The 16,296-nt window shown below is 48.8% G+C and overlaps 1 protein-coding gene and 1 pseudogene across 1 annotated transcript in view; one reads left to right on the top strand and one right to left on the bottom strand.

Moving 5' to 3' along the window:
• The window catches only part of LOC141197713 (gastrula zinc finger protein XlCGF66.1-like), a 243,860-nt gene that overhangs the window by 74,418 nt on the left and 153,146 nt on the right, over positions 1 to 16,296 (bottom strand). The window lies entirely within an intron of this gene.
• Positions 1 to 16,296, top strand: part of LOC141197684 (uncharacterized) — a 76,122-nt pseudogene that overhangs the window by 34,484 nt on the left and 25,342 nt on the right.

Below are 16,296 nucleotides of genomic sequence, written 5' to 3'. Positions count from 1 at the left end.
CGTAAATTCAGTAGGCCAGGAGACATACGCTATTATCTTTATATTGACTTTTCAATTTGTGTTTTTCTTTGATTGGTCAAGAAGTACAGACTATTGTTTGTATAACCCTGGATGTTGACACTTGAGTTGATATTTACTGCAACTTATTGTCTGCTAACTTTGCAAGACAGGGATGCAGGGTCATTGAACAATGGATGTTTGCTATATATGTTTATTGACCAATATGTGGGCCCTTTGACTTATTGACCTGCAAAACAGAGAAGGAAGAACTATGCAGATTGATTAAGTGCTTGACACAATGAGAATTAAACTCATCCCACCTTTCCGCTGACCTGTGGATGATGACCTGAGCCACAGATGTAAATGTAAGGAGGACATTCTATTGTTCTGCAAGAAGAATGAGAGCGTCACGCCAGGTGTGGGAAAGACTTAATGCAACACAAAAGGAAGAGGGAAAGGGAACCCAGACTCTAGGGAAAGGGGGGAGTGAAGACCTCCTAGGCTGATCTAATATCATCCTGTCTCCACTAACATCCCTATATTGTTTCTTCACCAATCGTCGCACGCGTACCTCGCCCTGTCTTTCCCTGGCATTTGGCCCTGGCTAGGGAGGGAGGGGATGAGCACTAGTCGATCCCGACTGAATACTAATGACAACAAGGGGGCACAAACACAGGAAAATCGGTTAGCTTTAGTCGACTCCAGACAAATGCGCACACGTCCTCTAGCACTAGAGAGGAAGAAGTACTGCTCTTGCTCAAGCCTTCACAAGGAATAATGAATATCGCCGACACCTCCCTCTGGCACACAGCAGGTATTTATACACCCAGGCCAGGGTGTTAATTAGCCAGAAGAAGGTAGCCGCTGGGGCCTAGAGAGACAGCTTCTCAGAAGTTGTTTGTAATGCCAAATGAAGAGATCTCCTGCAACCAACTGCAGGGTGACTATCTGTCACTTCTGACACACCCATGACACAGAGTGAAATGCCAGAGCAACAGCTAAGACAACATGGCTCCATCAAGAGGAACACAGGTTTGACTTTCTACAGGATGTCAGCTTAGGGGACCACGGCCCCAGCTGGAGGAACACAGATATGCTCCATTTGAATATCGCTGAACCCATGGATACGTTTGGGGAAGCTAGGATTGTGACTCTCCGGTCACCGTACCCCCAGGGATATGTTTGGGGAAACCAGGTTGGGACCTTCCAGTCACCTGTTCCCATGGAGATGTTTGGGGTAGCCACGTTGGGACCCTCCAGTCACCTGGAACCCATGGATATGTTCAGAGAAGCCAGGTTGGGACCCTCCCTTCACATACCTCAATAGACTTCCAGCTTCCTAAGCTAGTCGATACCTCCTGTCTGTGGGTGCCCACCAAAAGCGGGGTGCCACTGGTGGGGGTAGTCGACCCTGGAAGCCCCGAAGTCGCAGCAGCTTTAATCCCGGCAAGTCAGCAGAAGGGTGAGACTTGGTAATTTTGCACCATCTTGGGTGGAAACATCACAACATCACGGCTGTAGTATGGAGCCTCAGTACTCACACTGCACAGACCGGAGCAGCACACCTCGGGAACGGGGTTGGTTAAGTAGTGTGTGTTATTTTTTTTTTAAATATTAGGAAATGTGGGGCATCATATTAAGTGAAGGGCTGTGGGGATTGTGATGTTGTTACTACATCTGTGATTGGTTGGCTGTTATCCTTGTTTCAGTTTCTGCCTAGTAACGATGATGTAATGGGGAGGAGGGGACAAGGCGGAAGGAGGGTAGCGCGCGGGTAGCGGAGAGAGAAGGGAACGGAAGCAGGAGAATAAAAGTATGGCTGTCTAAACCTACCATCCAGCATCTCTGTGTGGCCTTCTGGAGTTCCTTTCGTCTGCATAACAACACCACAACTGGCGACGAGGAAGCGTTCATCATCAACTAAAGGTATTTCAGCTCTACAACAATGGCCTGTTTACCTGCCTTCCCTGCTTTTGATGTACATCAGTCCCCAGCTAACCTAGCAGCATGTTGGGAGAAATGGCTGAAGCGTTTTGATATATTCCTACAAGCCATGAACATATCAGATGATACCAGGAAGAAAGCCATGCTATTACATTATGCAGGGGAACAAGTCTATGATATCTTCACTACTCTGCCTAATACTGGAGAAGACAAAGACTATGAGCTCAGCAAGGCAGCATTAAGCAAATACTTCTCCCCACACAGAAATGCGGCATTTGAAACCTTCAAGTTTAGACAATTAAAGCAGTCAGCAACAGAAAATATTGATGAATATCATGTCCGACTACGGCACCTTGCAGCTTACTGTGAATTTGCAGATGTCGACAAAGAGATCCAAATGCAGATTTTACAAGGCTGCATCTCCTCTAAATTACGGAGACAAGCACTCAGAGATCCCACCATGACTTTAGCAAAACTGCTTGAAAGAGCACGTGTAAATGATACCGCCGAAAAACAAGCTAAACTCATAGAGAACATTGAGTGCGAGGCGGAAGCACCATCTTGTATAGCAAAGCTAACACAGAGACCGCCTGTGCCTCGTACGCAGGGGGCAACTTGCTACAACTGCGGAGGGTCGTATCCTCACCAGAATGTCTGCCCAGCAAAAGGGGGGACCTGCCATAATTGTGGAAAACAAAACCATTTTGCAAAAGTGTGTAGATCCAAACCACAATCCCCTCATCCCACAGTACAACCCAGGTCACAAAAAGTCCAAACGCTGCAGCTTACTGACGAGCCTCACAGTACTTATCTATTCTCAGTAACTGCAGAGGGATCTCAAACACTGCACGCACTTACCAGTCCAAGGCGACTTATCCTGATAAATGGCAGTCCGGTGGAAGCCCTAGTAGACACGGGGGCGTCAGTAAACGTCATCAGCCGTGCAGTCTATTGCCGACTCCCGAACAGACCTGCTCTACAAAGCACTAGCCTAAAGATTTTTCCTTATGGTTCAGCATCGGCACTACCCCTGTGCGGCAAATTTCAGTCAGAACTTGCAGCTGACGGGAAGTCCATCACAGACACTGTATATGTAGTAGAGTGCTCCGCAGACACGCTTCTCAGCTGCAGTACTGCTATATCTCTGGGTCTGGTCAACCTGGTCAATAGCGTCACGGGTCCTTCGGCCCAACACATCATGCAGAGGTACCCCAATCTCTTTAAAGGTCTCGGTAAGCTAAAAGACGTTCAGATAAAATTGCATATTGACCAGTCAATACAGCCGTCTGTTCAACCTCACAGGCGCATCCCATTTCATGTCCGCAAACTTGTGGAGCAAGAACTGCAAGATCTGGAAGCGTCTGATGTTGTTGAACGAGTTGAAGGCCCGACCCCTTGGGTATCGCCCATTGTTGTTGCACCAAAACCAAAGCAGCCTGGTAAAATCCGGCTATGTGTGGATATGCGGCATGCCAATCTGGCTATTCAAAGAGAAAGGCACATCACGCCCACTATTGATGACATTCTCGCAGACCTGAATGGTGCAAAAGTATTCTCTAAAATTGATTTAAAATCAGGTTATCATCAACTTGAGTTGCATCCAGATTCCAGATACATTACAACTTTTAGTACCCACGTGGGTTTACGACGATTCAAGAGGTTGAACTTTGGTATCTCATCTGCGGCAGAAATATTTCAGAACGTTATCAGTCAGGTTCTATCTGGAATAGCAGGAGTCCTAAACGTCAGTGATGACATTCTTATATATGGTACAACCCAAGAGGAGCATGACAGTCACTTAGAGCAAGTGTTTCAGAGACTGCAAGCCTGCAATCTAACTGTCAATCCGTCAAAATGTGAGTTTAACCAAAAGTCATTAAGCTTCTTTGGATATATCTTTTCAGTAGATCCTCAGAAAACTTCTGCCATAAATTCAGCTTGCCAACCTCAAAATGTGTCAGAGGTTCGCAGTTTTCTAGGACTAGTCACGTACTGTGGACGATTTATACCTGATCTGGCCACGGTCTCCGAACCCCTGCGTCTACTCACGAAAAAAGACACTCCTTGGACATGGATTACTGAACACCAAGCAGCATTCGACTCCATGAAGTCCAGTCTAACTGGCGACACCGTCATGGCCTATTTTGACCCTCTAAAGTCCACCGAGCTTATCGTGGACGCAAGTCCGGTGGGCCTGGGTGCAATTCTCACACAAGTGTCCAAAGCAGGCAACGTCTCTACCATTTCCTATGCAAGCAAAGCCTTAACAGAGACAGAACAACGCTATTCACAAACTGAAAGGGAAGCTCTTGCGGTTGTATGGGGATGCCTTCATTTTCATCTGTACCTTATGGGACATAAATTCACAGTGATAAGTGACCACAAACCGCTCATTCCGCTTTTCAACAAACATTCTTCAAAGCCTCCCCCACGACTTGAACGCTGGTTGCTCCGCCTACAGAACTACTAGTTTCGGTTGAGATACGAGGCAGGAGCTGGTAATCCGGCAGACTACTTCTCGAGACACCCAACACCACAAACTACCAAGGACGACATCCCAGCAACTATCCTTGCAGAGGAACATATCAATTTTATTGTTGCACATTTTGTGCCAAAAGCCATGACTATGCAGGAAATACAACAAACGGTGGATTCCGATCACCAACTTCAGTTAGTTATAGAGACTGTTCGATCTAAAAATTGGAGCAATTTTCTTGCTGAAGCCCGCCTCCAAACACCAGATCAAACAACCTACTTGACAGCTTTCTTTAATGCACGACATGCTCTCTCCGTGTCTGATTCAAATCTACTGTTGCGTAACAATCGGCTGGTGATACCCCAGAAGCTTCAAAGCAGAGTACTGGATCTGGCCCACGAGGCTCATCAAGGGGTGGTGAAAACAAAGCAATTACTGAGAGAGAAAGTCTGGTTTCCAGGACTAGACAAAAAAGTAGAGGCACTTATTGAAACTTGCATACCTTGCCAAGCAACTGCAATTGACCATAGACGCGCACCCTTACAAATGACACCCCTGCCAGAGGGCCCGTGGACTGCTGTTAGTGTTGACTTCTGTGTTTTACCGGATCACTCCTATCTGCTGGTTGTCATGGATGACTATTCGAGGTTCCCAGTCATTGAACATGTTTCGACAACCTCTGCCAGGGCTGTTATACCAAAATTAGACAAGATCTTCTCGGCATATGGCATACCGGAAACAGTGAAATCCGACAATGGACCACCTTTTAATAGCACAGACTTTCGATCATTCGCAACCTATCTGGGTTTCACTCACAGGAAAATAACTCCTTACTGGCCTCAGGCCAATGGTGAAGTGGAACGGTTCATGCAATCAATCAACAAAACTTTGAGGATCGCTACCATGGAGCACAAGGATTTACAGCAAGAGCTACACAGATTTCTTAGACAGTACAGAGCTACACCCCATTCTACTACCGGGGTACCACCCGCCACTGCGCTGTTCAACAGGCCTATGCGTGTCAAACTCCCGAGCGTTCCGCTGAGTCCTGTTCAAACACCAATTGCTACTAAGGATGCCATATCCAAACAGAAGATGAAGAGGTATGCAGATAAGAGCAGTCATCGTTGTAAGCCGCCGGAAGTTTTGGTGGGAGATTGGGTCCTTGTAAAAAGACTAAGACCTAGTGACAAGTTTGCATCACGATACTATCCTGAACCCTTTCAGGTCACACAAGTCAAAGGCACCATGGTCACTGCTCAAGATCACGGTCGCCAGGTCACAAGGAACGTGTCACATTTTAAAAAACTTTGTGACTATATCCCAGAAACAGACGAGGCAGATGGCGATGACGTCCTGCCGGGTCCCCAGAGCTCAGCAGTTCCAAGGGAGGATACCTCAGAGGACTCGGAAAGTTCATCTGGGACTGAGATGTCTCACCGCTATCCAGCGAGGGCAAATCGAAGACCGCCAGCCCACCTCTTGGACTATGTTCTGCAGTAAAAAGAAAAAAAAAGAAAAAACCTTTTGTACTAATGTGAATTTTTGAACCGTTATCCAGTTCTATTGTTGTTTTGTTTTGTGAGAAGAGGAGAGATGTGATGGCTGTTATCCTTGTTTCAGTTTCTGCCTAGTAATGATGATGTAATGGGGAGGAGGGGACAAGGCAGGAGGGTAGCGCGCGGGTAACGGAGAGAGAAGGGAACGGAAGCAGGAGAATAAAAGTATGGCTGTTTAAACCTACCATCCAGCATCTCTGTGTGGCCTTCTGGAGTTCCTTTCGTCTGCATAACAACACCACAGGGATTCTCATACTGAGTGGGTGGCTGGTGGAGGCCATTATACTGAGTACTAAGTGGGGGGCTGTGGTGGACTGTAAGAGCCTCCATACTGAGTGGGGGTTCTCATTTTGTGTAATAGGCTATGGGGGCCATCATACTGTGTGTGGTGTAGTTGGCCATCATACTGTGTGAGAGCTTTTATTCTGAGCTACATGGGCACAGAGGAGAACAATTTCCTGCTGATGTGTCAGATAGGAATAAGAAAGTGAGAAATACAGACCTTTGGTCTACATGGTTGCAGACTTGAATAGATATAGTGTGGTGTGCCAAGAGGAAGAAATTAGTAAGTTCTGAAGGAAAGCCAAGATATAATCGCAGTGAGTATCCGGATTCCAGGCAGGGAGCATAGGGGAGACAAAGGGCAGGGTGAGGTCCTTTGAATACAAACACATGGGCCATGCACACGGTGAACAAGTCTTTAGGACAGTGTTCACACCACCAAAAGACTGAAACACACAAGGACACAGTAAAACAAACGTATAAAAATACTCTGTTGTAAAAAAAAGTAACAGTAAACAGCAAGTGCTCGTAAAAAGGTGATAAAAAACAGGGTATTTAGTTGACACGTTTTTTTGCAAAAAATGTATACCAACGTCAAGGTAACCCACATCAGAGCAGTCCCTATCTGATGTATTTAAAAACTGATCATGTGTATAGTACCTATATGAGCAGATCAGACAGGTAATGTCCATGTGGACACGCTGCAGAGGACGGCATTTTATTTGCATGGCCCACAAGGGAGGAGTGGAGACCTCCCTAATTTTGCAAAAGCAAAATATATTTTCCATGTGCACATCGCCTTACAGTTAATTGGGGATAGTCACAGAGACTGAATTGTTTATATTATTGGCCAGTGGAGATTATAGTTAATGGGGGGCACAGTGCTGCTTATCACTTTATATATTTTGATTACTAAGTGGCTGATAGTATATTAATGAAGGAGGGGTACATATCTGAAGTCAGAGGTGCAGGGTGGGGGAGACACATGTATATATACAATATATGTGACCTTGTTATTTTCTAGGCTGGAGATCATCGTGACAAGATGAGTCGTGGCTGGGAGATGTGGACATGAAGGTCTGACCAGATGGAGAAGAAACAGCAGAAACCGACTCTGATCAGATGAGATGTCAGCGGTAAGTGCCTGGATGTAAATATTATTCTGTATCTGCACTGTGTGACTTGGAGTGATAATGTTATCCCTTTAAAATCCCTTAGGCAGCATTCTCGCATTTGTGTGAAATGTCCGTGTGCTGCCAGATCTTTTTATCCGATGGTCCACGGACTACTAGAGTTTTATAGATCCATTCACACATCCATGAAAATCACGGATCTGAGAATGAGATCTAAGAGGGTCAGAGAATGTCCTGTTCTGATCCGATTATGAGGATTAGAATAAGGCCTGCTCGATGCGTCTGTAAAAGTGGGCAGCACACCGACACCGCACACAGATGCAGGAATGTAGCCGTATTATGTATAGCACAGTCCCTGTTATGGGGACGGTTGCAAACAACTTTATTAATAATGGAAAGCAACCGAACTCGGGGTCCGCGATGCAGCCTAGAAGACTGTGGCCGAACACCTTCCGGGTAAGAAGGTAAAACAACCAACTAATATATAACTCCTTCCAGTGTTACTGCACACCGGGATGGGAAAAGGGATTCGCACTATCTCCGTTAACTGCACGAGAGATGTGCGACAAATAACGTAGCCGTAGCCCTGTTAACTGCACAGAGGCTACGCAGCAGACGCTAAGAAGTGTGTGTGACTCACGCCGGCGTATACGTGCTCCCAGCCGGTGTGCAACCGAACTGCGGAGTAACTCTCCACGTTGCTAACAGGCGGTGCCAGGAATACGGAGTCCGCAGTCTGCTCGGGGTGTATAGCGACCCCCTTTTTTGTCCGAAGCTAGAGCAGCAAGAAAGCAGGTGGAGCTCAAACAGACAAGCGTCTACACATGAACACAACCTTAGCTCAATGATCAGAGCGCGCCGCCATGCTTGTGGGCGGCCTATTTAAAGACTAAGCCCTGCCCACTGTCGCATTATTGGTCGCACTACTGATGACGTCACCCGCGGCCAATCAGGCGGTGCCAGGTCACCGGATCAGCTGACACCAAAGCACCAATCACGGTCTGCCATGTCACGGGCATGCTCAGTGCAGTGCATCCTGGACTTAGGCTGTAGCAGCCCTTGTTCCCCTCCGCAACCTATGCTTAACACTACTAGGAACAAGGACTTGAGAGACAGCCTGTACTTCTCATGCACTGGCTAGGCGTTGGGACTGACGGTGATGCTGCGGCTGATGGCTGGACCAGAATGGGAGACCACAGATGATTCTGACCCAATTTCAGGCCCAGCAACCGCCCGACACCTCACAGTCCCTTAGTATATAGTATACTCACTTATTATGTATAGCACAGTCCCTTAGTATATAGTGTACTCACTTATTATGTATAGCGTCATCCTTAGTTATATAGTTTCCTCTTTTATTATGTATAACACCCTCCTAATTACGTACCATTTTCTCTAGTTATATATGATGCCATCTCTTATTATATAGCTTCCTCTGCTGTTATGTACAGTGCTGTCCCTTACATAGCGTATTCTTGTTATTTTTATAAGTCACAGCGCACTCTCTTTATTACATAGTCGTCTCTTGTTAGATATGACTCGCCCATGGGGATGGGGACGACTCGGTACCCGGACCTTTGCCTGGCCTTGGGGATGTCGCGGTGGTCGGCTCCCGAGCCCGTACCCTGGGGTCAGCTTTTAAAAGGGGATTATTTGTTAACTCTATGAAAGTTCGTGACGCCACCTGTGGTTTCTGGTGAGAATCACCAGCGCTGTGGCAGTCCACTGAGGCCGGTGATAAGGCAGCTCGATGGTATAGCTCCCCACAGGTGGAGCTAGGCCTCAGGGCAGCGTAAACAGAGGGGGATGCAGTACAGGCGAGACCCAGCCGGGTCGGAGCAAGAACGGGGATGGACACGGTAGTCACTTCAGTACCTTTTACTGGTGGTAGTTCAGGCACGTCTCGGAGCACTGTAGGGTGAAGGGTGCATATCAGGATCCTCCCCAATGAGCGGGTGTAGGGCCTCCTGTTTCTTGCCTCTGCGTAGTAAGTTTCTGACCTGCCTGAAGCTAGGCCTAACTTTATCTCTGTCCTGCATCGGCTGACGTTGTGGTAGGGCCTTCTCTTGGAGTGCACACTCCCAGCTTACGGGGCCTATGTGTCTCCTGGCTCTGTTACGTATCAGCTCTCTGGTGAACCTGGGACTTGTAGTTCTCCAGGGATTCCGGTTATGCCTTACTGGGTCGTAGAGATCCTGGTAAGCTCGGAACCGGTGTCCGGTACTTGTTTCGGGGTGAGCTGGGTAAGCTCCTCTGCCCCCACTGCTACTCACTTTCCACTCGCCTTCGGCCACGCTCGGGCCCTCACTAGGCTACCCACACTAGCGGCAGCTTGCCGCGCTTCACCGATCTTATGGTGCCGGCACACCTTGAGCTCTAACTGAGCTACAACTGCGTCTGGACTGGGCTCCACTGCAGGCTGACCTCTCTCAGACTTAACTCTCTGTAGACTCCAGACTAGACTGAGCTCGACTCTGTATTCAGATCTGTACTTACTGAACTCTCCAGAGGAACTGAACTGCCTAGCTCCACCTTCCCTATTTATATCCCTAACGGGCTCCCTCTGCTGGTCTGAGGTGGAAGGTGGAGATGTCTGAATGTTTATGGGGGCCTCTTGTGGAGGATTCCATTAATGCACCCTTCTATGATCTGTGGCTCCAAGCACAGCTGGGCGCCACATTCCCCCCTAGCAAAGCTCAGCACTCCCGGGCTGAAGTACATTTTAAAACTACAGTAGTAAACATTAACAATGCGATAACTCTTCCCTTTATGGGAGGCACATATCTTAAATGTTGCATAATAACATAAACAGGTACAAAGTGTCCTCAGAATTCAAGTCTCTTATGGTGAGGTTCCCAGACAGGATGTCCATCTCACAGGGTAGAGTACTTGGTTGTTTGAGGGACCTTTCCCAAACCCTCAACTTAGGCCCTGGGGTGGCTGCAGGGCATGAAGATCCCGAGTTGGACCTCCAGTAGAGCCACTCCAGACAGGTTTTACTTCTGAGGTCACCTAAAGGGGCATTCCAGGGAGCGCAATTATATACAATAAATAGTTTTCGGGCTGCACACAGTCCTCAGCCACGGAGTTCTTAGATAAATAAGAAAGTCATTAGGCAAAGTACAAAATAATATACATATGCATGAAAACACACAATATAATTCAATTTAATCCAATGCTATATAATACCCCAGGGGTAACTATCTACATTTGTCAGAGTTTAGCTATATTGCACAGTATATCTGACAGGGGGTTGACCTTTAGTACTGCGCGTGGACCTGCGTGATACTGGAATGCGTGAGGCATTAATAGGTGCTCTTCCTCCCAATGTGTCAATACTAGGTGTGGAGGGGCTACTAGGCTGCATTGACCTCTCTACAGAACTGGCAAGTATACCATAGGCTGGGCCTTCTTGCTCTGCTCCAACTGGGGATCCTTCTTCCGGGGACTCTTCTTGAGCTGGCTCCTCTTCAGCACTTACAGGTTCTTCTTGCTGTGGGTAGAAGGTAATTACAGGGATGATTACTGCTCCTCCTAATTGGGGCCAATCTGCCGGGAAATCTCCTAAGTCAGTGTGTATTACTGCTTCTTTAGGCTCCTCCGGGATAACGAGAGGCACTTCCTCTTGGGGTTTTAGCAGATCTGGACACAACTTTATGTGATCCCTGGATACTGTTGCAGTCGTCCTTCCTCCGTCTCTACTAATTATGCAGGTCTTCTTATTATCAAATCTTGAATTCAACACAGTGTAGGGTTCTCTCTCCCACTGGTCATCAAGTTTGTGGTTTCTTCTTTTCCTTTTCAGTACTACTTCACCAGGTGTGAAGGGTTCTGCTTGGGTACCTCTGTTGTATTGAGCTTCCTGCTTGTCTCTCACCCGAGTGAGGCTATCTTCAACACAGGCTTGTACTCTTCGGTACTGCTCCTGTCTGGCCGTGTCCCAGTCCTCAGTGGTCACATCCGCTTCTGGTTCTACAACACCAAGCTCCAGGTCCATGGGCAGCTTTTCTGGCCTTGCTCGCATGAGATATGCCGGAGAACAGTTGGTGGAACTTACTGGTATGTGATTGTAGAGATCTACTAGGTCAGGTAGCAGGTCTGGCCACTGATTTCTCTCCTCAAGTGGTATGGTCTTTAGCAGGTCGATGATGATGTTATTCATCTTTTCACAGAGACCATTGTTTTTTGGGTGGTACGGTGTAGTTCTTAGCTTCTTACACCCGTAGAGATGGCAGAACTCCTTGAACAACTCAGCCTCAAAGTCCGGGCCTTGGTCCGTCAGCACCTGCTCAGGATAACCATGGGGTCTACAGAAATACGCTTGGAACGTCTTTGCTGCTGTCTCTGCCGTCAGGTCTCTGACGGGGGCGACCACCAGGAAACTTGAGTAGTGATCCACCATGGTCAGAGTATAAGAGTACCCTGACCTGCTGGGGGACAGCTTGACATGGTCCAGGGCCATGATCTCCAGGGGCCGAGTCGTCTTGATGGGTTGCAGGGGTACCTTCTGGCTGCTGTAGTCTTTTCTTCTGAGGCCACAGGGTCCACAGTCCCGGCACCACCGCTCAATGGAGCTGCGCATTCCTACCCAGTAGAATCGACACTTCAGCAGGGTCTCTAGCTTTTTCCAGCCAAAGTGCCCCGCCTGATCGTGGTAGGCCTCCAACACCATTTGGATGTCTGTCTTGGGGACCACTATCTGCCATACCATCTCATGGGTTTTTGGATTGACGTACCTCCGGCACAGCTTCTCACGGTAGATAAACAGCCGGCTTCTCTCGTTCCACAGCTGCTTTGCTTGCAGAGACGCTTCTTTTTCCAGGGAGGAACCCTCTTAGGTTATCAGCTCCTTGATGCGGCTGACAACTGGGTCACTGTCCTGGGTCTCTTTCCAGCTGTGGTGAGGCAGGGGGTTTAACGTCTTTCCACGCTGCCTCCTGGAGGCTCGTTGCTCGTGGATCATCCCATTCCAGTGAAAGGCAGGTAGCTCGATCTCTTCCAGGTCATCCACTTCTTCTTCCGTGTCTGACTGGTGAGGCATCCTGGACAGGGCATCGGCGTTGGCGTTCTTGCGGCCCGCCCGGTATTTAATTGTGAATTGATAATTTGACAGCCGAGCCATCCATCGTTGTTCCAGTGCCCCTAGCTTAGCTGTTTCAAGATGGGTCAAGGGGTTGTTATCAGTGAAGGCAGTGAACTTACTGGAGTCTAGATAGTGCTTGAACCTTTCAGTGATGGCCCAGACCAAGGCCAGGAACTCCAACTTAAAGCTGCTATAGTTCTCTGGGTACCTCTCGGTCGGGCGGAGCTTCCTGCTTGCGTATGCGATCACTTTCTCCTGGCCATTCTGCTTCTGACATAAGACAGCTCCCAGTCCTTCGTTGCTGGCATCTGTATACAGTAGGAATGGTTGGCTGTAGTCAGGGTAGGCTAGGATTTCATCGCCTGTCAGGATCTCCTTCATCTCTTGAAGCGACTCGGCTTGCTCCTTACCCCAGTGGAATGGGGGATTTCTGCCTTTGGGGGACTGCCCTACCAGGAGGTCTTGCAGAGGAGCTGCTTTCTTGGTGTAGTCTTTGACAAACCTCCGGTAGTATCCTACTAGTCCCAAGAACTGATGCACCTCTTTGAGGTTCTTCGGCTCCGGCCACTTCTGGATGGCAGTGACTTTCTCTGGGTCTGGTGCTACCCCGTCTAGACTGACAATGTGCCCCAGTTACTGTACCTTTCTCTTGAGCAGGTGGCACTTTGAGGGCTTCAACTTCATCTCGTACCGGGACAGTGACTCAAATACCTCTGCCAGGTGCTTCAAGTGGTCCTCATACGTTTTGGAGTACACTATCACGTCATCCAGGTATAGTAACACAGTCTCGAAGTTGCGCTGTCCCAGGCAGCAGTCCATCAATCTCTGGAACGTTCCAGGGGCATTGCAGAGTCCAAACGGCATACTGTTAAACTCGCAGAGTCCCATCGGGGTAGTGAAGGCCGTCTTCTCCCGATCCTCCTCAGCCACAGCTACTTGCCAGTACCCACTAGTGAGGTCAAGGGTGGAAAAGTAATTTGCAGACTTTAAGGCAGCTAGGGACTCCTCTATGCGTGGTAAAGGGTATGCATCTTTATGTGTAATGCGATTTACTTGTCGGTAATCTACACACATTCTCATGCTCCCGTCCTTTTTCCTAACTAGCACTAGGGGAGCTGCCCAGGGACTACAACTATCCCTTACTACCCCCCGCCTTTCTCATGTCGTACAACATTTCCTTAGCCTTCTGGTAGTGTGCTGGTGGTATAGGCCTGTAACGTTCTTTGATGGGTGGATGGTCACCTGTGGGGATATGGTCTTGAACCCCCTTAATCCTCCCGAAGTCAAGTGGATGTTTACTGAACACCTGCGCGTATTCTTGAACCACCCGGAGCACACCCTGTTTCTGATGGGCAGGAGTGGTGTCTGTCCCAACAAGGAGCTGTTGACACCAATCCTCCACCTGGGTTGCAGGGCCATCATCCTCCACTTCGTCTGTTGAGGTTAATGACTCCGCCTTGTGAATGCAGTTGTTATTTACAGCATGTAATTTGGCAACAGTGGCATAACGTGGCAATCTGACCTCAACTTCCCCACAGCTGAGAAGACGGACGGTCACCCTCCCATTGCGTACATCTACCACTCCTCTGGTGGTTAAGAGCATGGGTCTGTGCTCGGAGCAAAGGGGTTCTACTACCGCCTTGTAGCTCTGTCCTCTAAGACCTATAGCAGCTCTACACCAGATAAGCATTTCACTCATTGGGGGGATCACAATGGGTATGGGGTCCGTCACCCGCACATTACCGATTTCGCCATCTGTTAACCTTACTTGCTGTTGGTACATCAGGACTCGGATCTCCTTCTGCAGCGACCTCCTCTGTCCTGGTCTGGCAGTGTCAGCTATCTGTTGGAGCAAGAACACAACTTCTCCCAAACAGTTAGCAACAATGTTAGTGCCTAGCACCATATACGGATTGGTATCATCAGGATTAGTCTCTACTACAATTAGTCCCTGGTCCTTCAGCTCCACTCTCCCCACCTTTACTGTCACATTCTTAACCCCGATTAGGTTAAGGGGGAGTCCATTTGAGGCATAAACAGAAAGATTTGGAGCTGGCGGACTTAGGTCGTCCATGGACCAGAACCTCTTGTAGAGGACATCAGGCATTATGGTTACCTGAGATCCTGTATCCGGCAGAGCGTGCGTTGGGATGCCGTCCAGCACAATGGACAGGAAAGGTCTTCCTCCGACGAACCTGTTGTACCAGTCTGAGGGGCCTGGCTGAGTTACTCCTGGGTGTCGGCCCTCGGCCCCAGGGTTTTCTCGTTTAAAAGACAATTCTGGGCGGTGTGTTCGGTCTTGCGGCAGCGGTAGCAGGTAGGGTCCTTCTGTGGACGGCGCTGGTCACTGATCCTTGTAGAGGGTGGTGTTGTCCTCCTCCTCCTTCGCATCCAGGGGACATCCTCAGGGCTATCGGCTAACAGGATTTTCCCTCCTTCCTCGGGCTCCGTCCGCAGCTGCAGAGCACTCAGCACAGTGGTCAGGGTTTTGCTCAACTGGCGCACTTCAGAGCGCAGACTGTCCAGCTCTCTAGGGAACGTTGCTGGAACCTTGGCTTCAGCAGCCACTGGGGAAAAGGTGAGTGTAGCAGGCACTGGGGTAGCCCCACCCTGGTAACATTGGATAGCATTTGTTTCCAGGGGCTGCAGTCTTTTTATAGCCATGTCCTTAAGATTGTCAAAGGTGGCATCTGGATGATCTAAGGACCACCAACGCACAGTCCTGCTCTCCTCTGGAGACCTCAGTCCCCGGACAAACTGTTCCTTCACCATTTTGTTTTCATTATCGATGCTGGTCGGACTAACCTGTTTCAGAGCCCGCAGGGCCCCTTGTAGACGCCAGGCATAGTCCCGAACATTGTCCTCCGGCTGTTGGGAACAGTTGTAGAACCTCATCCGGAGGTCCGCCTCAGTATGATCCTCAAAAACAGTCTGTAGCTTTTTAAAGATTGTGGACACTGACTCCTGGTCTGCGGCCGACCATGTTTCCACTTCCCGTTCCGCAGCACCAGTCAGTTGTCCTAATACAACAGCGGCCCTCTGCTTGCCTGTCATAGAGTACAAGTCCAAGATACCGCATATCTTCCGATTGAATCCAGACAGTGTATCTGGTTTGCCGCTGTACTGGGGGAGCCACTTTGCTCCAGGAATGTACGGTAGAGTTATGGGGATGACAGGAGTTACAGGCGCTGCTGGTGGAGCGGCCGCCTCGGCATGCCCGGTGTCGGGCGCGGGTTGAACATCTGGGCCGTTAACCGGTATTCCGGCGTCGTGCTGCTCCTCGGACATTCTGACACCCCCCTAGCGAACCGTGGCCTACCTTCTTTTTGCTCAGCGGCCCAACAATGGTGGCAATCTCCACCACAGTTTAACATACACAGTTTTTTTTTTTTTTTTCAATTAAAGGCGCACAGTACCCGGTGGCAACGGGCATAACACTCCGTCGTTGCAGCGGGCACGGAATCCTGTTCGTGACGCCAGGAAAGATGACTCGCCCAGGGGGATGGGGACGACTCGGTACCCGGGCCTTTGCCTGGCCTTGGGGATATCGCGGTGGTCGGCTCCCGAGCCGGTACCCTGGGGTCAGCTTTTAAAAGGGGATTATTTTTTAACTCTATGAAAGTTCGTGACGCCACCTGTGGTTTCTGGTGAGAATCACCAGTCCCTTAGTATATAGTATACTCACTTATTATGTATAGCACAGTCCCTTAGTATATAGTGTACTCACTTATTATGTATAGCGTCATCCTTAGTTATATAGTTTCCTCTTTTATTATGTATAACACCCTCCTAATTACGTACCATTTTCTCTAGTTATAT

Source organism: Phyllobates terribilis, unplaced genomic scaffold (genome assembly GCF_046119375.1).
Source record: "Phyllobates terribilis strain yellow unplaced genomic scaffold, ASM4611937v1 Scaffold_86__1_contigs__length_6382490, whole genome shotgun sequence".
Taxonomy (NCBI): Eukaryota; Metazoa; Chordata; class Amphibia; order Anura; family Dendrobatidae; genus Phyllobates; species Phyllobates terribilis.
Note: the sequence above shows the minus strand (reverse complement) of the source record. Positions and strands in the feature narration are given on the sequence as shown.